The sequence below is a fragment of the Equus asinus genome, chromosome 8, assembly GCF_041296235.1.
Source record: "Equus asinus isolate D_3611 breed Donkey chromosome 8, EquAss-T2T_v2, whole genome shotgun sequence".
NCBI lineage: Eukaryota > Metazoa > Chordata > Mammalia > Perissodactyla > Equidae > Equus > Equus asinus.
The window spans coordinates 43,035,612-43,063,093 of NC_091797.1; the positions used below are offsets into that span (position 1 = coordinate 43,035,612).

The 27,482-nt window shown below is 41.8% G+C and overlaps 6 non-coding genes across 6 annotated transcripts; 3 read left to right on the plus strand and 3 right to left on the minus strand.

Moving 5' to 3' along the window:
• Window positions 1-1,679: 1,679 nt before the first annotated feature.
• On the minus strand, window positions 1,680-1,752 carry TRNAV-AAC (transfer RNA valine (anticodon AAC)). The gene has a single exon. It is a non-coding gene; the product is annotated as a tRNA-Val (tRNA).
• Window positions 1,753-9,745: 7,993 nt separating this feature from the next.
• Window positions 9,746-9,818, plus strand: TRNAV-CAC (transfer RNA valine (anticodon CAC)). The gene has a single exon. It is a non-coding gene; the product is annotated as a tRNA-Val (tRNA).
• A 7,131-nt stretch (window positions 9,819-16,949) lies between these two features.
• On the plus strand, window positions 16,950-17,021 carry TRNAQ-CUG (transfer RNA glutamine (anticodon CUG)). The gene has a single exon. It is a non-coding gene; the product is annotated as a tRNA-Gln (tRNA).
• A 2,342-nt stretch (window positions 17,022-19,363) lies between these two features.
• TRNAS-GCU (transfer RNA serine (anticodon GCU)) lies at window positions 19,364-19,445 on the plus strand. The gene has a single exon. It is a non-coding gene; the product is annotated as a tRNA-Ser (tRNA).
• A 4,048-nt stretch (window positions 19,446-23,493) lies between these two features.
• On the minus strand, window positions 23,494-23,565 carry TRNAM-CAU (transfer RNA methionine (anticodon CAU)). The gene has a single exon. It is a non-coding gene; the product is annotated as a tRNA-Met (tRNA).
• A 3,777-nt stretch (window positions 23,566-27,342) lies between these two features.
• Window positions 27,343-27,424, minus strand: TRNAS-AGA (transfer RNA serine (anticodon AGA)). The gene has a single exon. It is a non-coding gene; the product is annotated as a tRNA-Ser (tRNA).
• Between the last annotated feature and the right edge of the window lie 58 nt (window positions 27,425-27,482).

The window sequence follows — 27,482 nt, forward strand, 5'->3', positions numbered from 1 at the left end:
AAATAACAGAAAAGACAAACATGCAATTAGAATCCATTTGTGACATGTTGCTATTATAGAACTTTGGAAAATTCTTCAGTATCCTCATGAGGAGGAATTTTCTTGTACTCTTATCAGTATTGCTAATCACTAAAAGAGATTTTTATCTGCATTGACTAGAACAATCTTCCCCTGACTATTGGATGAATCTCATATTAGAATATACTATTTGACTTCTATCTTGAAAGGGCTTCTCTGCCTCAACATTTTCTTCTAGCAACTGCCCTATTTCTCAGATGACCTCATACAAAATCTCTAGAGAACTATAACGATTTACTATCTGTAGTTTCTTTCCTCTAATTTTTCTTCAAACTCACTACATTCAGGTTTTTTGGCACTACTACTTTATGGAAACTTCTGGTCAAGATAACCGGTGGCCTCTAAATGGCTAAAATTAATGATCACTTCCAAGTCTTTGATTTCTCAGGGGCCATAGGCAATTATCCTTCTTAAAATATTTTCTTTTTTTGTCTTCCAAGATACCGCTGTCCTGATTATCTTTCTACCTCACTGGCTTCTCCTTCTCAACATCTTTTATTTCCTCTCTTCTCACCCATTCTTTTTTTTATAATGAGATGTCTCGGGGCTTTGTCCTTGGACCTCCTTTATATATGCTCACTACCTGGCTATTTCATCTGTTCTCATAACTTAAATAACATCTATGTGACTACAACTCACAAATGTGTATCTGCAGTCTAGACCACTCCATTAAACTCCAAGCTTGTATATTCACTTCCTTCCTTAGCATTAGACTTGAGGGTTTCATACTAGGCATGTAAAAATTAGCATGTCTGAAACAGAACTCACATTATTTCCCTAATAAAATTGTTACGTCCAATCTTCTCCATTTCAGTTAATGGCAGCTCCATCCTTCCAATTTTCAGCAAAACACCTCAAAGTCATCATTGATTCTACTTTCTCTCGCTCCTCACATCCATTTTCTCAGGAATTTCTCTTGAACCTATCTTTAATATGTATCCAGACTGTGACTCCTCCTCACCAACTCAATACCACCATCCTGTGCAAGCCACAGTTACCTCTGATATGTAGCATGATGAGAGGGACTTCATAGATCTCCTTGCTTCCATTCTTTTCTCCATAAAAAATATTCTCCACAGAGCTGGCAGAGGGCTCTCTCAAAACACTCAAGTCGTGTAAAGTTACTTCCCTGCTTAAAATCCAAAGTCTCCTCATTTTATCAGAGTAAAGACCAACGTCCTCAAGAAATGATAAGGCTCCGCTTGATCTCTGCCCTCCATTCTGTTACCTGTCTGCCTACAGGAACTAATGTCCACTGGACTCTTGCCCCTCCAGTTACAACTGGCTTCTTGATCCTCCTTGCATTCATCAACCACACCCCGTCTCGGTGGTATTCACTCTGTTCCTGCCCATAATGGCTGGGGACCGCGCCTCCTTTGATGGACAGTAACAGCAGCCAAGCGCAGTATCTTCTCTAACCCAACGGAATAGATAAGACACGGTTGCTTGCTGAACGGGCGAAGAAGCAAGCTTCAGCTCTGGTCTTGTTTTATCATTCTTGTAACTGAGATTGCTGGGCTGCAAAAGGAGTGGGGGATGATTGCTACTTGGTGGAAATATGAACAGATTCAAGCAGAAAAACTACTGGCAGAGATCCCAGCTGTTTCCGCCCGGTTTCGAACCGGGGACCTTTCGCGTGTTAGGCGAACGTGATAACCACTACACTACGGAAACTGCCCTGTCCGCACTTTTTAAATTCCTGAATTAGTTAAAATGAATCGTAAATCTATCCTTCGGAATATTTTCTTGGTTGAGGTACTATTTTTCCCTGTACACTTTCCGATTCTTTGAATCAACAACCTCTAAACGCCATAACTCATAGTCAGGCAAATGCTACTCGCGGAGCCCCAGTTACTTTACAAGCACCGGGCAGGGAAGTCTTAGGCTGGCTTCTGGGAAATTTTATTTCAAGAAATTTCTCGATAAGCTTTAGTACGTTTCTGTGCTTGTGAGACTCTCTGATCTTCATCTCTCGATGACTGAAAATTATCCTTTAGAAACCAGAACCAACTGGCTGAACTCAGGGGACTTCCTCGGGCAATGAAGGGAGAGACTGAGGGGCAGAGGGCCAGGTGGAGGACTGTGCCCCGTTGTCGGTCACGCGAGGGTGGTGGGGGTGGCTGGGAAGTTTGTGGAAGTGGAATCAAGTCCAGTAGACATCAAACGAGCTTCCCTCTTCTGTTCTGCGTCACTCACGTTTACTGCTCTGGAACGTGTCAACTCGGTGTGTGATGTCCGTTAGGGTCTCATAGCAGGAAGATGACCTTTGTGATTTTACCTGACTCTCCTTTGTTTTTCACCACATTTCAACTCTCCTAAGTCACCCTCTTTACCCCGGACACTGCAAGCCATCTGCCTTTTACTAGGTTCTCAGGCTGCAGAAGCAAAAAGTGTCCCCAAAGTAGTCGTGAGAAACTAGTGACAGGACAGAGGCGTCTGGGCCTTTGAGATAGATCCCCGACTGGCTCCCTCCTGTGGCAGCTAAAACGTGACCTAATGGAAATATTGTGAATAGTGGAGGAGAGAGACATGTTTCTCATTGACACGATCCTAGCCCCACCTTTTTTTGCTTTGAGATCAGATCAGCAAGATAAAGAGCTATTAAGATAAGGAGTATGTGTGTGTTTGTTAACCTTTCTCAGCAATTTGGTTTGATGTGTATTTTAAAGAAACTATTGAATAGCCCACTCCTATTCTGCTCACTGGAGGCATCTGATGCCCTAAAGGAACTGACAAACTAGAAGGAGGGAAAGGGGACCTAAGCTGATCATAATGATAAGTTTGCGCATAGTAATTTAGTTACAATGAGAATACTGCATGGAACAACAACTGTAAAATTCACAGGACTTTCTCACATGAGCACAGAAAAGAAACATCCCCTCCAGGCTTAATGGTCAGAAAACACTTGCTGGGGGAAATGAGATGACTTAGTTGACGGAAATAAAAAGTATGAAGTGGTTGAAGAGCTTTGAATGGAGAGGGGTTCTTGCATTGGGTGAACATGGGACTGAGGGTGAATGCGGTGTGAGGAGCTCCAATTGTAGGTTTGAATCAGAGAGAAACTTTATTTATTCCTTTTCCTCATGGAAATTTATTCACTGAGTGTAAGTAAAATAACATGTGCTGGATCAGGGAGATAAAGGAAGCCCTCCACAGGATGGACTTTAAATTTAATCTGAATCTGATGGGTGGGAAAGAATTGAACATTTAAAGAGGAATATGACATTTTCCATCCTGATCCAAAGACCTCTTGGCTTTTGTGTAGACAATGAGTGAAGAGGGCCAATATTTTATGAAAAATGTTTCAAGCATTCCCAACATTTGAAAGAACTGTGCGGTGAACACCACACGCATATTTACTTATTGCAGATTGGTCTTCAGCTTTCTTTGCTGAGCATTTCTACTTAAAGGGCAATATTTCCCTGGCAATCTCCCTTGCCCCTGGGATGAATCTATTGCTTGGCCAACAAAGAGGAGGCCAGGGATTCAGATGGCCTGAGCAGGCCTTGAGTCCAGCACCAGGGAGAGAAATTAATGCTCAGGGATAGAGGATAGTCTCATTTGTGGCTCCTAAAAGTGGAGCTCATGTGGATCCTGTCCCTTAGCTCTATATTCTGAGAAGCTGGAGCAGCAGGGGAGGGGGGATGGTGGTCACCGAGCCAGCATTTGTCGGAAATTAGGAAGAGCGATCAGAAATAGCAACAGCTTGTCAATGAAGTACTGATCATGTCCTGAATGTGACATTTGTTTCTTCAGCTTAACCTCGTTAGATTGAAGTGGCCAGTGGTGAAATGAGAGACAGGAAAATTTGACATAAAAATTATTTTCTTGTCTCTTTATTATTTTGATCCCAAATAAATGGTGGTGCACCATCACCACCTACTATTTTACTAATCCTTGGGGTCTCACAGTCAGTCAGAGATGGGCCTAATTATAATTATGGCAAATTAAGCATAGCATTTGCTTTCTCTCTATCTCAAACTACACCGTAGGAAATATTAGGCTTGTTGAAGGCATAAATGCACAAGGACAAACATGAGAAAGTGGAGAGCAGCAGCAAGATTTTGAAGACCAGAGAGCAGAATGATTAGTATAATAAAAGAAAAACGTTTATTGTGTTAAAAATCTTTTTAAAAATTTTATTTTTAAGGTTCACACGTGTTGTTCCACGTACGTCTACTCTATCACATCTCCTCGTTGCACAATATTCATTCCATCTCTGGTTTTTATCTCATCTTTGATTTAGAAGGTCAGAAAGCCAACATCCAAAATGTGGAGAGGTTCAGAGAAAGAAGAGAGATGTATATTTCATATATTCTTGGAAACAAAACAAAACAAATAAAAATCTTGAAAATTTGATGGTTTCTTTATTAAGACAAGTCAAAATATCTTCTGGTCAAATCTGCAACATTTAAATATCTTTCCTCTTAGCATATATTTGTCACTTTATTTTTCTTCTCTGCACTTCTAGGTATATTATGTAAAATAAGGGGGTCCCTAGACATGTATTTTTCAGAGCAGATGATGACGTTGGTTGCATATGATTCCTAATATTTATGGTTGCATATCTGTTCTCATAGTCTGGATTGACAAACATACAAAAGTTTAACAGCACTCACTTTGGGAGAGGGTTTGCAAAATATTTACTGATTTTTTTTTTTTACTTGAGGAGGTTTAGCCCTGAGCTAACATCTGCTCCCAATCCTCCTCTTTTTGCTGAGGAAGACTGGCCCTGAGCTAACATCCTTACCAATCTCCCTCTACTTTATATGTGGGACACCTACCACAGCATGGCGCGCCAAGCAGTGCCATGTACATACCCGGGATCCGAACCAGCAAACCCCGGGCCACCGAAGCAGAATGTGCAAACTTAACCTCTCACCACAAGGCCAGCCCCTTTACTGATGTTTTATTTGGAAGTCATCACTGCTCTAAGTCATGTGGTAGGACAGGGTTAAAAAAAGAAGAAGCAAAAAAAAGCCACCTCATGCCCTCATGAAGCCCGTATCCTGGTGGAGGCAGACTAGCAAAAAAATAAGTGAATAAAATACATAGTTTGTTCTACAATGATTAAAACAAAAATGTAAGGAATATCAGTTTGAACTGCTGTCCATTAATTTGAGGTGAATTTGAGGCATTGGAGGTAAACAAGGAAAGACCAGGTGTTATGGGCTGAACTGTGTCTCCTCAAAATTCATATGTTGAAGTCTTAACCCCCTGGACCTCAGAATGTGGACTATATTTGGACATAGGGCCTTTAAAAGGTAATTAACATAAAATGAGGTCATAGGGGTGGGCCCTGATCCAATAGGACTAGTATCCTTCTAAGAAGAGGAGATTAGGACACAGATAACACATAGACAGAGGAGGCAGCCATGTGAAGACACATTGAGAATGTGGCCATCTGCAAGCTAAGGAGAGAGGCCCAGAAGAAACCAAATCTGCTGAGACCTTGATCTTGAACTTCTAGCCCCTAGAACTGTGAAAAAAATAAATTTCTGTTGTTTAACCCAGTCTGTAGTACTTTATTAGGGCAACCCTAGCATACTAATTCACCAGGCAAAGGGGAAGTGCTGGACTGGCACACGGACACTCAGTGTCAGTGCTCACACTCTGAGAAAGAGAGAGGATCCAGGTGCTTAATGGAGAGTGACCACCACACACACACACCAGTACGGGGCAATCCTTTTCCCAATTCTACTCCCATCCCAAAACTGTTTGCTGTTTCTGTTTTTTGTGTTTTTTCGCAATAAAATACGTACACTAATTTTATGATACTTCTTTTAAAAAGCTAGAGATGATGGGAAATCACTTGGCATAAGACATACACGATGGGTGTCTTGTTTTAATGAAGACTAGAGTTAGGACAAAGGGTAAATTCTCAGATGGGCTTTCCCTGCTGTTTCTAGCCTGAACTACATATTCTGTTGCAGAAGTAAAGAAAATGTACTCACTTTGACCCTTGACTTTAAGTTATCAAGCCACTTTCTAATCTAACAACCCAGTTTACCCGCAGTGCTCTCAATACAACTCTTCCTTTTCACAATCTATAGAATTGTGTCTATGATATTGTCTCTTTAGGTCATTTTTCAACAAAATCACACTCTTCTTAATCCCTGCCTTCCCCTGGTAAGAGGATAAAGAAAAAAAATCTCAACTTCCACAGTAATGAACCTCACTTATAAGGGGCAATTCACTCAAATTCTCTGGTCATGACCCAAGAACAAAATAAATATTTCAAAGGGGGCTTTCTTCCTCCATTCCTAGAAAGTCTCAGAGCAAAGAAGAAGATATTCAAAACCATGAAATCAGAGTGAAACGGGGCCAAGGATCCATCAACAGGGCTTGGAAGACTTAGTTTCCCTCTAGTGTACAGATTATTTTCCACTAGAGAGAAATCCAGGCAGACCTACTTTCTTATGTCTGCTTTTCTCAGTGACCTCAGGAACCAGGAGCTTTAAGCAAGTTGCAATGCAGGCATCAAAGTCTTTGTCCTTCTCCCTATCCTTTTACTGCTTGAGAGGAAAGGACAAGCAAGTGTTAGGAGCTGCAGCAGTCTCCAAATTCTCTTCATTCTTTCCACATCTCAGAACCTTCACACACTTGGAATACAGGTGTGCTCAATACGTTGTGGGAATGAATCCATAACCTGTTCATTTCTTTCTCCAGACACAAGGATGCTAGTAGAATGTGACTCCTACCAGTTTTATGGTCTGATGAGTGGCTCATAGGACTTCAAGTTTTCTCCAGAGTGTTTTCAAACGTTGCAAGTTAGACATGGAGGAATAACGTGAATCTTTTCCAGATGCATGCTCTAGAAACTCAAGTATTGAAATGCCTGGAAATAAAGTTTGTCTCTCCATCAAAAGAGATGCAGGCAGCTTTATAAAGCAATAAATGGTAGCAATAGAAGCTGTACTGTTTCTCTTGGTGGAGGAACCCATTCAGATTTAGGATCCAAGATGCTGATCCCAAGATCAGCTTCATGGATGAGACCAGTGCAGTTACACAGATCTTCACTTTCAGAAGGACCCTGTGCTTGGGGATTGATGCTCTGAGGTCACTGTCTTGAAATCCTTAATAATTTTACCTTTCAATTTGTGTTTTTGTAAGTGATGTCTATGAGACAGTGGAGCATGCACTGGGGGCTTGGACTTTTGCATGTGGTCTGCCTTCTGCTGTCTCCCTACCTCCCTGGGATATGTTCTGGGCCACCTGCTCCTGTTACCTGGCCCTGGGACACACCTGGCTTTGCCTGACCTGCTTAGCCCCATGACTACTTCCACCTTCCACCTCAGGTGGGGCCTAGGCTCTGGGTCCAACATTCCCACCCAGAGTGGAGAAGGCAACATCACCACTCCTTAGGTGGGCAGCTAGGGGAGGCCCACCCCTGCCCACCTCTATCTGAGTAGTGAGTGAGTCTCTGCACTGAGGTTGCAGTCGTTGGCATGAACTGGGTCTGCAGCCTGTGTGCAGACTTTCCTAGTCTCAGAGAGAACCCTCATTTTTTATTCTGGACTAGGCCTGACAAATTATGTAACCAGTCCTATGTGAGATAATAATCCATACCATGCGGCAAGCATTTTTCACAGGGCTTCTTATGTTGGAGGATCCAAGGCAGAAAGAGGCTAAGCAATTTGCTCAAAACTACAAAGCAAATAAATCACAGAATTGATATCAAGTATCAGTGAAGTCTGGCTTCAGAGTTATCGCTGCTAGAGACATTCCATGCTGCCTCCCATCCCCCAAGACCACACTCTTACAAGGATTTTCTCCTCCTTTGAATTTTTCATAAATTCTCAAGGCAATTTGTGTGAGCCTCACTTATCTGGTTTAGTTTTATAAGTTGTAATATATAGTTTTCTATAGTTTCTTGGTCAAATATAATTTTTTTTTTTAAAGATTGACACCTGAGCTAACATCTATTGCCAATCTTCTTTCTTTTTTTCTTCTTCTTCTCCCCAAAGCCCCTCAGTACATAGTTGTATATTCTTAGTTATAAGTCCTCTGGTTGTGCTATGTGGGATGCCACCTCAGCGTAGTCTGATGAACAGTGCCATGCCCGCGCCCAGGATCTGAACCTGGGGAACCTGGGCCTCCAAAGTGGAGCGTGTGAACTTAACCACTTGGCCACGGGGCCCACCTCTTAAATATAATTTTTAAAATAAATAAATTTGTTAAATTCTTGCTTCCATTTTTACTTTTTTGACTTTTGCACCTTTCTGCTGGACGGTTTTATTCTACATATTAACACAGGTTTCTCCTCTTAGTGAGTTATTCTTTTCTGACAGAGTGAAAATATATTATGATTTATTTAAAAGTTTGTTCCAGTGCTCTCAGTTTATTTTTCTTAAGTAAACTTAAAAATAATTCAGATGTTAATTACTGATCCATCCACATCATTGGTCTCTAATATAAGTATATAAAGAAATGTGAGGATTTAGGTGGAAACATGAGAAGCTGAACTGACTACAAACTTTCATTTTAAAAAATTCACTAGCTTGTGAAAAAAAACTCTCACACAAATGTGAAACTGCTAAGGGAAGCACAATCTTTGTATAATATATAAAATATTTGAAAGAGAAAAGTTGCTCTATCCTGTCATTTTACTAAAAATCTGTAAACGAACGCGAATTATGCAAATTGATCACGAGTCACCCTGGGCTGGTTTCCGGGAGCTACACAATCCTCTGGGCCCGTTTCCTTCTGCTTCTCTTTCAAGTCTCGTTTGCACAGGCACCCCGCAAATTGGAAATCTAATGCCGTCCAGGAAGGATTTCTGAATGGTCTCATTTTCCTTGCGATGGTTTCCCGAGTCTTCCGATCTCCCTTGCCCCCGCGTCCAGGGCCAGGCTTGGATACGACTCAATAGCCCTGTCTTTTGGCCTCAGATTTCCTGAGTGATCTCAGACCGCGTTTGTGGGAATCGCTGCCTTCACGGGCATCAGAGGAAATCTCCTTCTGAGCTCTGGGCACTGCCGAGGTTTGGAAATATGGTTGCAGTCACTATTCCAAAGGCTGCTGGCAAGACCCATGAGCTGTGGTCTGCCTTTCAGTTATCACAGTGGTCCTCCTCCTGTTATAAAACAGTGACAGCCGTGGACACTGAGCACGCACATTCCATGTCAGGGGGCCACTTGACGTCTTTTAGACTCTCTGAGTCCAGTCATAGGAAGTACGACCCTCCCCTCCCCGTTCCCAGTCCTCGCTCTGCCTGGCAGACAAGTGGGCACATCCCCCTCTCCGCCCCTCAGTTTCTATCGGCCAAACGCTGCCTGGCACAGAACGGACAGTTTCCAGAGTTCAAGTCTACCCGGCCTAGGTTATTTTCCTGGAATCATTTTCTGGCACCCGAGAGACGGAGCTCACAGATGCTTCCCAGGTCAGATAAACCCAAATAGGACAAAATCGAGGAATTTTTCTGAAAGCTGTCATGTGCCGAGGCTGCCTAAAATTTCTGTACTGCGTTTGGAAAACGATTCTTCTGATAAGTGCAGTATTTCCTTGATGGGACTCATTGCTACAATATTATTAATTTGAATAAATAGATAAACTCAGTAACCTTGAGAATTTCTTGAAAGAGAAGGTTAATTCAACGTTACCAAACTTGGGCTAGCCAGAAAAATGTCTATTCTCTATTAGAGAAGAAAAGAGAAGCAACGCGCAGGTTTCCGTAGTGTAGTGGTTATCACGTTCGCCTCACACGCGAAAGGTCCCCGGTTCGAAACCGGGCGGAAACAGCTGTGCTCAAAAACAGCTTCCATTTTGAAGTTTCTCCTAAACTTCCTCGAAGTCGTATTTAAAATTGGACCACAGCAGGATCCAGGATCATTCGAGCTCTTTGCTAGAAAACGGAAGGTTGTTCCGTCCGGCGCCCACCTGCAGCCAGTGGTCAACTGGGATGTGAACAGAATGTGTGGAGGAGGGTTGTGTCCGTCTTCTTAGGAAAGGAAAGCTTACCCCTGAGCGCTCTCGGGATTCCTAAAAGGAAAAGATCTGAAACCGAGTGTTGATGGCCACTTGGGTGGACATTACCAATCTCTCCAGCAATTTACTTATTGCCGGACAAATATTTTCAGGCATCTCCTGACATTTGAGGACGGAGGGAGAAGAAAAGTATGGGGTTTGTGGGGAGGAACATGGATAAAACAAGATTCTGCAGGGACATCTCAACGTAGCAGAGCCCACTGGTGACCCTGCCTCTCTTGACGGCTCCTTGCCTGGATGCTCCCACTGCCTGGTCCCCACGAAGACCTCAGGAGCTCCGTTCGCAGCCAGCTTGATCAACGCCTTTCTCCTGGGGGGCGCTTTTGCGGAAAGCCGGGGTGGAGCGGAGTTCTCGGTTGAACCCGCCCCTCCAGGCCAAGGCTTGGCTCAGGGCGCTCATGCTTCGCCCGCAGCGCCAGGACTCACTGGTTTAGCTTCAGTGGGATCAACGCGAGGCTCCACTTAGTCCAGGATGCTCCAGGTGGATTTAGGATGGGGTTAGGGTGTGTTTCCCTGCACGTCTGTCGCTGGGGTCCTCGCAAGGAACCTGGACCTGCAGGTGTTCTTGCTGGACGTTTCCCAGGACTCAGCATCCAGCTGGTGGAGATCATCCAGCTCTGACCAAGACCATTCCCGGTAGGAGAAAGGAGTCCGCATCCTCTAGATAAGTGGGGTCATTTGCTGGTTTTTTTGGAGGCGATGAAGAAGACAGGGAAAGGATTAATAGTGACTTAGTTGTGTGTGTTAGTATCATATTTTACTCAAGAACACGGACCATAAAGGACAGTCTTTCTTTGCAAGTGGCTGAGTCCTTCATGTGTGTCCTCATTTGAGTTCAAAGTCCGCATAAGTAGCTCCTCTTTGGCTCGGGTTCAACTCAACAAGAAGGTCTCTTTTGCTGGGGCATGAGCCCGGACTTAGTAAGAATGTGAATCGGTTTACAACATTAGGAAATGTATTCAGGCTATATATTTGTTGTTTTGCCTCTTAGGCAGAAAAACAGCCCTGTCTTTTATCTTCAAGCCTTACACTAAAGTGCCTGGGTTGGGAGTGTTGAGTAGGTCCTTGAATGAATCTCTCTAACACAGTGCTATCAGGCTACTAGCATTGGAGAAGTGCTGATGCATTACTCCCCATCCTGTAATATCTCTGCAAGATAGTAGTGAGGGGGGAATACTCCTAGTAGGTAGAGCTTTGGGCAGTGAACCTAGTCATCTACTGCTTTCGGATGTCAGAATAGACATGAACTCATGCACAGAGACTATAGTTGGGCTGGTTGGTCAGAAAGGGCACAAAGTGAGAAGATCTTTCTATCACGTTAACTTCCACCAGAGCGCATCCACCACAGAAGAAGTACTAAACAACTAAGTAACCAGAATGCTTCTGCCGGTTATTGTCAGCCAGCCTTAATAATTCGCAACTCCAGGGCTGGCAAATTGGTCACGTGAATGGAGTAGCCTGGTGGCAGGGATGGGTCCAATAACCAGGGGTCTTATTCATCAAGGCTGATCAAGTTATTGCCATCACCAAACATTGAACGTGCCAACTGTACAGACCAAGGCTGAGTCCTTAACGCAACACCTCTCTGGAGGAGACCAAGTAGCCACCTGCTTCTTATTAGTTTACTCAGGAAGAGTGAGCAACCTGGCCAACCAGAGTCCAAGAGAAGTTATTCCCAGACGGGATGAAGTCATTATGTAAAGGAAGTGGCTCTGAGTAGCACAAGTCGTGAACTGGAGTGGAACCACCCAGAACCACCACTTTCTTGTGCAAGGCACCCATTTCTCCCAGCAGCCTGGAGTGCAGTTTGCTGATAGCTCAAAGCTGACCTCCTCCCAGGAATTGCTTTCAACTAAAGGAAGCTACTTTGTCTAAGGTTACACCCTCTCTCTGGGAGCAGCCTACATCTAAAGACAGGTCTCTGAGTGGATACAAGTCAGTTCCTGTGTCTCAATTCAGGACAACTCTGAAGAGTCATTGTAGCTCCAGAGCTCCATGTGGGATTGGATGAGGCCTCTGTTACAAGGACGTCACAATTCACACTTGCTCTTTATCCTCTGAATTCCTCCTGTATATTGTTCCTGAAAGCACTTCCCGATATTCTTCCTTCCTAAAAACTACACCCCAGGGACTGTTTTCAGGGAACTCAATCTAATACATTCCCTTAAAGTGTATTTGCAGAAGAGCTACCAAAGACGTCACTTTAAAGCGTGTCAGATTTGTCTCTCCTAAAATCAGAATTATCCAATAGCTCCCCATTGTGCTTGAAGTGAAGCCAAATTCCCAAGATCTCCTACAAGGTTCTACACATTCTAACCCTCCATTTCTCTCTATCTCATCTCCATTATTCTCTCCCTCACTTGTGCTCTGGCCACATGGGCCCGCCTGCTATTCTTCAAACATTCCATGCAAGTACCCAGCTTTGGACTTTTGCACTGGCTGTGCTCTCTGCCATCTTCTTCCAGTCAAACGTGTTACCAAAATCTTAATAAGCCTACACTACAACTGTTTAGAATTCCAGCCTTCACCCAACACTACAGTTCCCCCTACCCAGCTCTATTTTTTCAATCACATTTAACAGCCCCATATACATTATGTAATTCCCATTTTTCTCATGTTTATTAGTTATATCTGCTTCCACCCTCTATGACGGCAGAATTTTTTTGTTGTTCGTAGTAGTAACGGGTTGTTGCTGTAATTGCCTAATGCCTCCCAAGTGCCTGAAACTGGAAGATCATCTGAAACTCTCTTTATGTGACTGCTCTGCCTAAAATCTTTCCATAGATTCTCATTCTTGTTAGAATCAATTCAAAAACTCCTTAATTTTGCCTATAAATAATACTTCTTAATTTACACCTGATGTAGATCACTTAACATCTGTTACTTCTTAGTTTACACCTGATGCAGATCAATTAACGCCTATTAACTATTTTTCAGCACCTCTTTTACACACAGAAGTACCCTGGTTTAGATATTGTATTCTACTGGAGGCTCCAGCATCACCCACACATTCTCTCCTCTTCTGGTCTCATCTCCTACTACTCTCGCCCATCACTCTGCAGTTCAGTCTTACTCTCCAGGCACACTGGCACGTCTTAGCGCCTCTCTCCTCAGGTGTTTTTGCCCATGCTCTTCATTCTGAGGTGTGAAAAAGGAAGCCACTGCTGGCCCTTCTCCTGGCTCTCCAATTAGCCCCCTCCCTTCCCTGTCTGATTCTATCGCTTTCCCTTTGTCAATCACCATTAAATGCATCCTCAAAGTCTTACCTACCTGAGAGAAGATGATATTTCCCCGAATCAAACATGCCTCCACTGTGAATTCCTCCACATCTTCACTGATCACCTAGTTTTGCTGCAGACCTGTAGCATGTAGCAGGGAATTCAGAAAGAAGGAGTAGGACACGTGGCCAGGACCCTATTTATTTGTGCTCAATATAGTTAAAACAAATAAGCAAACAAAAAGAATATTGGGGTCAGCCCCTGAAGCACAATCAGACAATGTTTATCAGAGTTGCCAACGCACTTATTCTTTGATGCCGTTTTCCCACGTGTGCAAGTGTCATGACACACATGAGATACAGTGTGTGTTCATAGAGATGAACAGTGTTAGCAACAGCAGGATGGGGAAGATTAAGCTAACTGTCTATTAAACTGTGATACATTCCATATAATTGAATACCATGCAGAAATAAATGAGGATGAAAAACACTTCTCTGTTCTGATATGGAAAGATCACAAAAATACATTCTAAGTAAAAAAGAAAAAAGCAAGACAGAAAAAATGTGGATAAAATGCCAATCTCTATAAAGAGAAAAAAATATATAATTTGTATAACTTCATGCATGTAAAATCTTAGGAAGGATAAACAAAATACTAAAAACAATGTTAACAGTTGGGAGGACAATGACTGAGCAGAAAAGTTAGGCATGGAGACAAATCGGGTTTAATGGCTTCTGGAATGGTGACAGAACCACGTTTCTAGAACTGGGCAGTACCGAGACTCCTGAAGTGACTTTCGATTTGAGGTCACTCCAGAAATCTGAGGCAGCAGGTAAATGGAGGCTCCCGAATGTGGACCAAGTCTGACCCCAGATGTGTTGGGCAAGTGCGACCTGGGAGACTCTGGGACAAGCGAGAATCAGACCCCTGGGAATATTCTTTAGGCACACAGCTTTATCTATTAATAAGCAGCTTTTCTGAAGCCTGGACTAGCTCATGGTTCAGGGGGTCAGGTTCATTATCTGCACGTGCTGATCACCAGCCATGTAGAGAGCAGCAAATACTTCCAGGAATTCCTGGGCCCTTAGCCACAGTTTGAAAAGTTTGTTTCCTCTTTCAAGTGTATGAATACGACTTGAAACCAATGTTCTTTATTTCTTTTGTTTTTGTTGTAAGAGAAAGTGTCTCATTCTTTTTATTAAGGGTGACAAGCAGAAGAAATTTTCCTAAAACAAACAACTGTAACAATCATTTTGAACCTACTTTAAAACAAAACAAAAAGAAACAAAAAACAAGTGGAAAGCAGTCTAAGGCCAGTTAGTTCAGTTGGTTAGAGTGTGGTGCTCATAAAGCCAACGCTGTGGGTTTGATCCCCAGGCGGGCCACTGACCTTAACCTCCAAAAGGAGGCTATGAGTTATTTTCAGAGAATCCCGCTTCAATGCTCTAAGAAGTTCCAGATCCATTGCCCTCATTTTCCAGTAACCCACTCGTAACCCAACTCAGTCCCTGGGTTTCCACAAGTTGAGCATTTACCCAGGGCAGTGATCCTCCAGGAGCAATGCAGGGAGCCCGGTAAGGGCAGAGAGCCCAAGAGTGGAAGCTCTGCCTAATGGGGGGAAAAAAAAAGCTGGAAAAAATTTCTGGCAACTTTTTTTAAAAAGCTTATTTGATTTTAAATTGTCTTTCTAAAGCACTTTTGCAATCAACCTCCTTTCTCAAATCATCTACAAGTAAAGAGAAGTTTTTAAAAAGGTTGTTCTTTCCCTGTCTCTGAAGATTCTTTAAGGTTTCACTGACAGCTGAGATGACCCTGTGAGGAAGCACCACGGAAGGTGAAGGACTGGCTCAGGAGACCTCCTCTCCCTACGTGTCTGTATCACTTTGAACAAGAAACACAGAACACAGACTTTTTTTTTTAGGATAGAAGTCAAATCTGGATTCTTGTGATCAATAGATAGACACGCATCTTGCATCATTGCTTCTTGACTTGAAAGAAAGGTGAAATATCACAGTTACCTCTGATCTCTGAATAGTCTTTCTGCAGCCTGGTATAGTTTCCCTGCCTGCATGCGATGATCAGTATTCTGCTCAATGGGAGTTCTTTCTGGAGTTTTCTCTTATCACAGCTCTCTTCTTTCTGTTACTTTGTCCTGCCAACTCCAGCTGTCTTGGTCTTCTGGACTATCAGCTTCTTCTCTTCAACCAGCTTCTGCCTGGGTTTCCCTTCCCTGCATTGCAGCTTAGAAACTCTCTTAAAGCAGTAAGTTAGGGGCAATCTTACTTCTCACCTTATTTTCCCCCAAGATGACTTCATTTTTTTCCGTCTTTCAGGGATTACCATCCTTCTTTTGCCTGATGTTTGGTGTCTTAAAAACTGTTGTTTCATATGTCTTGTCAGCTTTTGGTTCTTTCAGGGAGGAAGGTGAATCTGATCCCTGTTATTCCTTCTTGGCTGGAAACAAGTCTCCCCGCTATTTGGAGGATAAAAGGAGGAAGCTAAGGCCTCTGCTGTTTCTGCTGCAGGTCACAGGCATTTGGTAGCAAAGAGGCGCCTGTTGGTAAGGGCAGTGGCCTGTCAAGGGGCAGTTTGCACTACCTTTCTATGAATCTTGGGGCCTCAGATTGCTTGTGGCAAGCAGTCTGCACAGATACTGGACTGGGTCTCCAGGATCCAACTGGGTCAACCTGCATGGAAGGTCCAGGCTACAGACCTCAATACAACCTATACAACCAAAGAAATTTCTCAAAATTCCTAATTAAATTTGTGCGGAGAACCTTCGCGCTCTGAGCCAGTTAACGGCCAGCAGTTTACGAAGATGCTGAAACAAGGACTCTCAACGAAACTCATCGCAGAAACAGAAATTCGTTTTGTGGATTTTCACAGTATGGTCCTGTGTGTGCCAGAAAGGGCTATGCGAGGCAGGGGCGGGGAATCTTCTCTGAGTCCGTTTGGGGGTCTCCCCTGCTCGTATTTCCGGTTGGTGAGGGCAGAGTAGGAGGACGGCGGGCTGCGCTCTGTCCTTCTCCCTCCTTTTCGCCCCCGGAGTTGCGCTCTCAGGGCTTCTGGGATCCTCCTCCAGCCTAGTCTTTCAAGCACATTGATTTCGATTTTTCCCTAAACGCCAACGTCTCTCCTGTGGCCGGTAAAATCTTTCCTCAACGCGTCCGCAAAAGTGCCAGATATCACACTAGTTAAAGATGATTTTCGAGAAAGATAAGACCTGAGAACGAAGCAGAGTGAAGGATCTCAGGTCTCTGCCTCGGGTTCCTCACCCGTAAAACAGCGATAACGGTCCCCGTCTCACAGGATAGTTGTGAGCCTTAGGTGAGCTAACAAAACACCTGTCACAAAACCATAAACACCGTAAGGGCGCAGTCTTCTTCAAGGACTCCGCTGTTTTCCAGTGTAGAAATAGAGGCCCCGGGTCACAAGGTTCCGGAACCACTTGGGAGGAAATGCGGGGGAGGATTCCTGACATTTGGAAGTCGGCGTTTTCCATTAAAACTCTGGTGTAAAAGGTGTTGTGTGCTGGCGTGTAACAGGTAACCATCCATGATTTAAATCCAGAGGAGGAAAAACCGAATGTACTGAGCTTTCAAATAACCACATTTAAGGATGAAGAATTAGGTCATCCTGGTCTTCAGAAAACCCTAAAAACAGCTGGGCCCCATGGTGTAATGGTTAGCACTCTGGACTCTGAATCCAGCGATCCGAGTTCAAATCTCGGTGGGACCTTGGTCTCTTCCTTGTTTCTATTTCTTCTCTGCAACTTCCTCTCTTGTTCGTACAAATCGCTGAGCCCAATTTTATTCCTGATATTCCCACTCACATCTGCTGAGCCCAGCATCTGCGCTCACCACCCAAAGGACAACTGAATGCTTGCTGTGCACCACTTATTTCTTAGGAGAAATCTCAAACGGAAATGCGCGAGGTCTCCTGAGCCTTGCTGCCACTGGAAGTCTCTGGAGAAGAGAGAGAGGAAATGTGGCCATGGTCGTGGACCGAGAAAAGTTAGGATGGAAATTTAGCAAAAGATTTACTCCTAGGCAATGGGTCTGAGAGAGTCGACCGAGGCCGAGAGAAAACTGTCCGCAGACAAGACACAAAGGGATCGCAGCCCAAATTCAGAGGTCTGGGTCGATAGATCAGAGGGCAGAAAGATACAAATGCCGATAGTCAGTAGATACGCTGCTTCGAGTTTGCACGAGGAAGCTTTTCTTGTTCGGAGAAGCGGGGAAATGAGCCGATTAACAGACTTTCTTTCGGAGGACAGAGGTGTTGACTTCACGCCGCCGCGACCTTTCCCAACGAGGGATCCGGGGGACTTTGCTGGGCGCGCGGCTCCTCGGCTCTCTCTGCAGTTGCTCGGCTCCCGCAGAGCTGGGACCCTCTTCTGCAGATTGCGGAAGCGCAGTCGCCCCGGGAATTGCTGGAGAGAGGCCCGAATGGAAGAGGGAGGCGGCGGGCAAGGCGAGAAGAAAGGAAATGCGGACAGGAAAAAGCAGCTCTAGCGTTCAGGAAGATGAGATGAGCGAGGCGCCGGGCAGCGGAGCAACTTGGCAGCAGCGCTGCGAGGCCGGAGATGGCGAGACCCATCAGCAAAGAGGGAAACTTTCCCGAAATGTAAGTTCTTGACCACGTCCCCGTTCCTCATGGATGTGAACGATCTCTACCTTTACACTCCCTTGCAAATGATGCTGTTCTATTACTTTTTATACAACATCTTAACTGTGGCTACGTTACCTCAGGGGTAAACATATTTCGTGTGTACAAGCAAGAAAAATTGGAATCATTGGTGTCTCTGAAGTCTCACCCGTAAGCAAGACATACAGCTGCGTCTCAGTTGCGCATTTTACATGATTTCCTGGAGAAGGTGACAAATTTCTCATCTACTCTCGACTAACAACGTTACGCTTTTAACGAAAGAGAACACACACACGTCATGGAAAATTAGTGCTTTAATGTTTTTACACTTATTCAGACTCTAAAGAAAATTATTCTCATTAACTTTTGTCAAGGAAAATAGATAACCATATTTTGTAAAACTATATTTTTACGTGGTAGGAAGTCCGCTGGTCACTATCACTATTATTTGTTGCTACCGTTTATTTATTAGATTTAGTGGAAATGTATTGAAGATTCTACTGTAAAAAATGCAAATTAAATAAATATAAAAGCACTTTTTGTAAGTCTCACGCTTATTCAAAACCACAAATTAATGGTCTTTTTGCTGTTAATTTCTACCAAATTCGTCTTATCCCAGTGGTAAGAAGTTTTCATCCCCGGACCCGTGAATTGATGGAAACAAACATTTCCAGCCCTTTCACTAAAAGATGCGTTTCCAAGGCAGTTGTACTTTACAAATATAATAAATTAGTTATCAAAATTATCTACTTATATCTTTTGTTGTATGCTACTTTTAAATGTGAAGGTAATTCAAGTCAGAAGAAAAGCGCCTAGAGATTTATAGTCAGTGAAAATAACTAAAAACTAAATTTCAATTTATGTAAATATTTTCTGTTTCAGAGCGGCATCATAGGGTCTTTGAGCACAAAAATACATACTATTAGGATAAAATTCTGTGGCAGAAATGAAATGAAAATATGTTTGCAAGAGAAAACATATTCTCAAAAAATTGTCAGCTGTAATGGCTTAGTAAAAACGACTGCAAGAAAAAACGGGGGAGGAAGGGCTGTGTGGCCTAAATAGAGATCTGAGGAATGAGTAGGAAAGCAAGGCAGGTGAAGTGAGGGCAGGGCAGAGGACTAAAGAGCGTCGTGGGTAGAAAATGAGGAGATTATGGAGCCTGGGGAGAATAGAAAGAAATTCATCGTGACTGAAAGGCAAGTGTGAGTACTGAGGAAGGATGACAATAGAGGCTGGAGACACTAGCAGGCTAGGGTAAGATTGTCAATGAGTGAAACGCTCCCCTGAGAAAAGTGGGAAGAACTGGTTTTGTATGCAAGTTCTCTAAGATGGCTGCTGTTTGAAGAACAGTACTACACCTGAGGATCATAGGGCTAGGCTTTGCCAAAGTAAGACTTAAATGAGTATTCAAAAGATGCGGGCTCCCGTGGGACGAGGTGGCCGAGTGGTTAAGGCGATGGACTGCTAATCCATTGTGCTCTGCACGCGTGGGTTCGAATCCCATCCTCGTCGACCCCTCCTCTCAGCTTACACGAGTTGAGGCACATATTTTCTGTTCCTTATGTCTGAGTTGATTGCCCAAAGAAAAGTACAAACTTTCCTGCTTCCCCTCCTCCCACCTTCCTCTCCCAGCAATCGGGTAGTTTCATTTCCTTCTCAGATGCTCTAGTCTGCTTGCATGTCTGGCTGAGTGTAATTATTCTCTGCCCTTAGAATAGGATTTACTGCTTATTCCTATGTCTTACCACACCTGGCACACGGATATGCTGTGACCTCGACCTGGGGGCCTTTTAGGAAGGGTGTCCCCATGGCGCAATCCTTCGCCCCAATCACATCGAAGCTCAAATCGCAGAGCCAGAGGAGCCAAGGCTTCAGTCAGAACCCTGGCTACCCGCTCCTCTGAACAACTGGCAGAAGTTTGCATATCGCCTTCTTCATTTCCTCAAGTCAGAGTAATCCCTATCTTTCTTTGCTTATTGTTACAATAAAGCCCTTTGGAAACTCCTGTCTTGGATTTGATTCAAAATACTAGTTGGTGATTAGGGAATAATAGAAGAAACAACACTGACAAAACACTGCTAATTCTTTAAGCTGGTTGGTAGGAACTTGAGTGTTCATTATACCATTCTTTTACTTTTTCAAATTTCCATTAAAAGGGTCTTAAACTCTTTATATGGAGATACCTTCAAACTTGTAGAAAATTTGTAAGAATAAGAATAATACAAAGACCACTCATATACCTTTTATTGGGATTCACCTATTAACATGCTATACCATTCCATTTCTCTCTCTTCATCTCTATCTCTATTTCTATCTCCTTATTTCTCTATTTTTCTCAGGACCATTTAAGAGTAAGTTGTACGTATCATGGCTCTTTGCTCTTAAATATTTAAGAGGTTATTTCCTAAGAATAAAGATATTCTTTACATACAACAGTATAACTACCAGTTCAGTATATTCAAAATTGATAGTGTTTTTAAAATAATTTTCAATTTTGTCACTTGACCCAATAATGCCCTTTGTAGCATTTTTCCCCCTCCAATACAGGATTCCATCTAGGATTAGGTATTGCATTAGTTGTCCATAACCCCTTAGTCTCCTTTAACCTGCAACATCTCCATAGCCTCTTTTTGTATCTTAAGACGTTGACATTTTTGAAGAATACAGTAACCATTCACATTTTTTAAAAAATAGAACATTCCTGGTTTGGGCTTTGTGTGATTTTTTTTCCTGATAATTAGGTTCAGGTTATGCACCCCCAGCCAGAATAGTGTGATATTATGTCTTTCTCCAGGGTATCAAATCTGGAGGCATGTGGTGCCCATTGCTCCTCATTAATGGAGTTAATTCTGATCACACAGTTAAGGTGATACGTGAGTATGCTTTCCCCCTGTGCAACTAATAAGCAATCTGGGGAGACATCTTAAGACCATACAAGTGTCTATCTCCCCACCAAAATTACCCCTCAGATTTAGCATCTATTGAGGATTCTTACCTGAACCAATCTTTATTATGATAGTTGCAAAATTATGATATTTCAACGCCAGCATTCTCTTCACAATTACTGGTCTGCACTTTGGCATTCTATTGCAAATAAAAGTTCTCCCTCAACCTCCACGTATTTATTCTCAGTATGGGCTGGTGAAATCCTATTTTTTCCGGTGGTTTACAATCATTATTGCCTTTAACTATTTTGGTACTCAAATTAACCCAGTTTTGGTCAATACTAGTCCTTTCAAGCTGATTACTGTGTCCTTCTGACAGTCTATGATCATGTTTTTGAGGACTTTCTTAATTTCTGGCACAATAAGTTGTTCCAGGCTCGACTTGCATTGACTCTGTCCCAGTGCTAAAGTCAGTTATTTCTTAAAGGTGCCCCTTGAGTGAGGAATAGTATTAGAGACCAATATCCAGGGTCTGGGTGTGCTTATCGCTTCTGGGGGGTCTTTGCTTCTAGGACATTTTAACAAAAATCTCTAAGAAATATATGCATGTGCATACACATACATAATAAATATATAGACAATGCAAACACGTATATATGTGTGCATATGTACATGTGTGTACGCATACGTATGCGTATTTTAGCAATCATGAGTTCACACTAAGTTTTCCAATTCTAGTCCACTCCCACAAGATTCTTTTTTGCCTTCCCTCCATCTCATATTTGGATGTCCCTTCTTCCACAATCAGAACACTGGCTGAAGTGACATCAGCACATTTACTTATGTGCTCTATCCTATAATACACCTATAATAGCTTCAAAATTACTTTGTCCACATGACAACAGAAAAGAAAACAATTACAAAGAATCCAGGATTTTTTTGTATTTCCCTGTTTACATGTTAATAAATAACTTGGTTTGGTGCTTTCTTTTTTACCTTTACGTGTGGTATGGTGTTCACTGGAAGCACAATTGGGTTCACTTCTTTCACTCTGCTTTCAGTTTTAGGGTGTTTTTACACTTTCTCAAAAAAAAATTATGCTCAGAGAAGTGTCACTCCTTTTCATATCCCTTCTACCCCGTCCTCTCCATGACCACTACCCTTTTAGGTAACCAACTTCAGTGTTTTCTGATTTATCCTTCTATGTGTATGTAATCTTATCCACTCCCCCTCTACTTTTTTTGGCACAAAAAATTATATATAATATATAATCTTTTGCACTTTGCTTTTTCTTTTCTTTTTCTTTTTTCTTTTTTTTTTTTGGTGAGGAAGATAGGGACTGAGCTAACATCTGTTGACAATCTTCCTCTTTTTGTTTCGAAAGATTGTCCCTGAGCCCAGATTTTGTGCCATTCTTCCTCTATTTTATATGTGGTACGCCGCCACAGCATGGCTTGATGAGTGGTGTGTGGGTCTGTGCCCAGGATCTGGCCTAGGAACCCCAGGCCCCCAAAGGGAGTGGATGAAATTAGCCACTACATCACTAGGTTTTCTTTACTAAATATCTCCTAGAAATTATTCCATATCAGTTAATAGGCATCTTCTTTATTCATTCTGCTTCATGATACTCCATTGTGTACATGTACCATAGCTATTCATTCAATCTCCTAACCCTGGACATTTAAAGTTAGTCTAAATGCTTTTGCTCCCTAAAGGTAAGTAAGCAAAGTAAGTTGAAGACTGTTGGTTTAGGGGACCTTTAAATTTGAACATCTTCAAAGCAACAAAGTAAATGAATAACACAGGTCTCTCCCCCATCACCTTATTTCTACTTTTCCATTTGATTTTTTGAAATTCTCATTGTTTAGGGTGCTTGTTGTTTAGAGGAATTTATATTTTCTTGTCATAATGTAGGGACTCACTAAGGAATGCTTTAATTAAAAACTTTTCCTAGAAAAAATGTTTTTGCAATATCTCACTAAGACTTCCGTATTTTGTTTTGTGTGTGTGTGGATTTTTTTTTCTGAGTTTGCCTGTGACATGCTGATGCACAAACTTTTTTATTTTAGTGCATTCCTTCCATTTTTTCCACTGTTTCACATTTAACATTTTTGCCTCTGTTTTTTCACACAGAGTCCATATGGATAGTGTCTTCATGATTACTGCAAAATGTATTGCTTTAGGGAAGGATTCACAAAACATTCCCATTAACTTGATCTAAATTTGATAAATCATGCATAGGAGTGAATAAAGAAGTGAGAATGAGCAGGAGACTGGAGCCCAAATAAAAATGCAATATAGTCTTTGGGCAGAAATCAATAAATACGTTTTTCTTTCAAGAGTAAAGAAAATACAAAGCCATAACTGGAGACAAGTGTGTATTCCATTCACTGGAAGACATGACACTGATCATTTGGAAATTAACGGTAAATTTGTCACCTCTTCCTGAGTAAGAAGGGAGAGAGATTTGCCTCTTTTTTGAAACAAATGAGAAGGGTGAATTTTGCCAAAAAAAGGAAAAGAAAATACTTAACAATTCACAGAGGTTAGGCGAGGGGTAGCAAAACACCTTAGGAGTGATGAAACAGGGAGACAGCTACAGGATGACTTTCTTCGAGGTATCGTCTGCCTGTGGTACAGGCGGAAGGAACCCTCCGTGTTACAAAAAGCCACCATAGCAGAGGATGGTTTCGATCCATCGACCTCTGGGTTATGGGCCCAGCACGCTTCCGCTGCGCCACTCTGCTTGCATAGGAATGGCACCCCTATTTTTCAGTCTTGATTCTTACCCACTTGCCCAACACCTTCCCATACTTAGTAAGGTTGCTTTTTCTGTATGCCCTTCATTATTCTCTTCCTCTATCCATCTCTTCTATGTTTTTCACTTTCTTTCTTGCCCTACAATCCATATCATTCTCAAATTGTTATTGCCACACAACTTTTTGCTTGCAATCTTCGCAAATCTTCAATCCTTTCTTTAGAGGTTGCCAATCATCCCCTTTGGGTCGGGAATAATGATGGCTAGGATGTCAGCTTTCCAGGCGTGTCTGGCAAAGCCTTTTAAAAAACCTTTCGAGAATAGCGTTCTTTCTCAACCAGAGCCCTTTCCTCAGGATTCCCTCTTGGTCCACGAACCAACTACCATTCTTCTTTTCCCTCCTCCTAAGCACACGCTCAGATTTATCGGGCAAAATTGGTCAATATCTGTTTGATCTTGAGTTACCTCCTCTCCTCCAGCATACTTCATCTTTAGGTTTTTCCCCCTACCTTGCTATCACTTTTGGCATTTAAGTGAATTTGATCTTAGACTCAATGATCCTCAGCCCTAGTCTGCTTTCATCTTTTCAGGTGCAGAAACTTAGAGTCATTGGTTGACCCAGGGAAAATTAGGTTTTGGAGAATTGATTATTTGATATGTAAAATAGGAGATGGTAAATCAATATGAAATCTCTGCAATTAAATAAGAAATAGCGTTAGATCCGGCAAGTTAATTCATTGGAATAAAGCAATTGTCTCGAAGTTTGACTTTCTCCCAATGAAGTGAAATAACACATTAAAATGTATATTTGAAGCCAAAATTTCTTACTCTTTTACATAATTTAGATGCCCATCATCAGTTATGACAAATTGGCATGTTATACTTTGTCCCCAGAATTGGGAGGACTCCTTAATTTGATGTGCCAAAGGAACAACACCAAGCAGTAGATACGCCAAGAGACCAGCTTCCTATTCTGTTAGCTTCTGATGAGAATCAATGAACCACACTCCAAACTGGTATGAGCTCTGACAGAAGTTGGGGAGACAGAGCAGATCAAAAATAAGTATTCCACAACCATGTGAAATGATGGAGAGTACGAGAACACTCACTGTGAAGTGATGTGCAACACAAAGACTTGAAAACCCTAAATGACCACTAGGTTTTGACTCTTTAAATAAATTGTGCAACACGTATACAATGGAATATTCTGCAGCTGATAACATGAATACGACATGTTTCTATGTATGGATACGATTTACATATATTTGTGTGTGTGTGTATATATATCTCCTTAACATAGTTGAATAATTGCATAATATATATTATATATATTATATATATATATCTCCTTAACATAATCCCACATACAGTTGTAAGAAATAATAGTGAACCCTTTACCTAGTTTCCCCCAATGGCAACATCTTGGACTGTTACCGTATCACAAGCAGGATACCGACATTGAGACAATCCACCAATCTTACTCAATTTCTCAGTTTTACTTGTACTCATTTGTGTGTATGGCAGGGGGAGTGTTTAGTTCTATGCAGTTTTATCACATGTGCCGGTTCATGTATCCATCACCATAGGCAAGATACAGAAGAGTTTCATCACAGCAAGAAGCCCTCCTGTTGCCCTTTAATAACCTCATCCATCTCTTCCCAACGCTCCCCCCTTAACACCAGAAAAACAGAAATCAGTTCTTCATTTCTCTAATTTAGTCATTTACAAAATGTTGTATAAACAGAATCATGTAAAATACAACATTTAGAGATTGGCTTCTTCTCATCATAATTCCTTGGAAATTTATCCAAGTTGTTGCATGTATCAATAGTCCATTCCTTTTTATTGCTGAGTAGCATTCCATGGTATGGATATTTCACAGTTGTTTAACCATTCACCTAGTTATATGGATCGTTTCCAGTTTGGAGCTATGATGGGTAAAGATGCTGTGAAAAATTACATACAGATTTTTGTGGGAACATAAGTTTCTATTTCCTTGGAGTAAATGCCCAAGAGTGCAATTATTGAATTACATGGTAATTTCATGTTTAGTTTTATTGGAAACCGCCAAACTGTTTTCCTGAGTGACTGTACCCTTTTACATTTTCACCACCAGTGTATGAGTGATCCAGTTTCCCCCCATCTTTCTCAGAATTTGCTCTTGTCGCCTTTTTTGGTTTTAGCCACTCTGATAGGTGTACGGTGATATCTTATTGTGGTTTTAATTTGCAGTTTCCTAATGGCTAATGACGTTGAACATTTTTTCATGTGTTTATTTGCTATCTGTATATCCTCATGAGTGAAATGTCTTTTCATGACTTTTATCTATTTTCTAATTGATTTTTGGGGCTTTTTTTTAATGAGTTGAGTTTCGAGAATTCTGTGTACATTTTCTAAATACTGTCCTTTGTCACACATGTGGTTTACAAATATTTTCTCCCAATTTGTTGCTTGTTTTTTTCAAACTCTTAACAGGGTCTACTGTAGCTTGTTTTTTCAATCTCTTAGTAGTGTCTTTTTGTAGAGTAAAAGTTTTTAATTTTGATAAGGTCCAATTTATCTATTTTCCTTTTAAGGATTGGGCTTTTTGTATCAAGTCTAAGCACTCTGTCTGACTGTAGATCCTGAAGATCTTCTTATGCTATTTTCTAAAATTTTTATTGTTTTACATGTCAGTCTGTGATCCATTTCAAGTTAATTTTTGTATATGGAATGAGGTTTAGGTCAGTGTGGGTTTTTGTTTTTGCTTTTTTTTTTTGCCTGTGGATGTCCAATTGCTTCAGCACCATTGTTGAAAAGGCTATCCCTCCTCCACTGAGTTTTTTTTTTTTGAATTATTGTGAAAAACCAGTTGAGCATATTTGTATGGATCAGAATATATTTTTAAGTGAAAGAAAAAACCAAGACAAACCTGTATATAATTTTCCCACCATTCATTTAAAAATAAAGAGTGTACTGAATATTATACACACATATACGTCTGGGAGTTTATGCAGAAACTCATTTCTCTGTGAAGAGAAACTGAACAGCTAGAGCACATGAATAGAAGAGAGATTTTATTCACTGCATGTACCTCAATATCATTTGACCTTCATATCATGATTATTATTTTTTAAATATTTTAAATATTAAAATTCTTAATATGCAAAGAAAGCAACCTTGTATGAGTTGATTATGGCTTTTTATTAGACTTTATTTTCCAGTCACATGGAAGCAAAAGGATTTTACTGTCTTCAGATAGCATTTACTTCTGGCTCTTCTTTATCTAACCTGTAAACAGGCTGGCATTGCATGAGGCAAGTATGGAATGCTAGATTGACCTCACTCAGACAGATGAAAATACGAGCATGTTGGGGTATATAAGGGATACAATTAGTATTCGAGAAAGGAAATCCCTGAAAAGTTGACAACAATTCCATGGAGAAGCAAGCACTTCTACCAACTTTTATTCTTTTTGGAAGGATTGCCTTCAAGCCCGCTTTGATTTGCACCAATTCTGAAGCTTGGATTCTTCTTAGAGGAAAAGAAGACGTATTAGGATTCAGGTCAAACTTAGCGGAAAATACGGTAATTATGACTTCTTTTTTCTGGCCTGAACGAGGGAGCTCCATCACAGTGAGTCAATTCCAGGACCATAAACACGCAAAGTTTAGTAAACAAGGATGCATCGACTACATCTTGGGTAAACTTGCAATTCCAGGATTTCAAACGACCCTATAACAGGTCAAAAGGTCTGGACCTAAGAGAAGATTAACTCACAACTAATCGTAGTCGGCAGGATTCGAACCTGCGCGGGGAAACCCCAATGGATTTCTAGTCCATCGCCTTAACCACTCGGCCACGACTACACAATGACATGCTGGCTCCTAAAAGTAAACAGCTGTGCAAAAATTTAGCTCCTGTTAC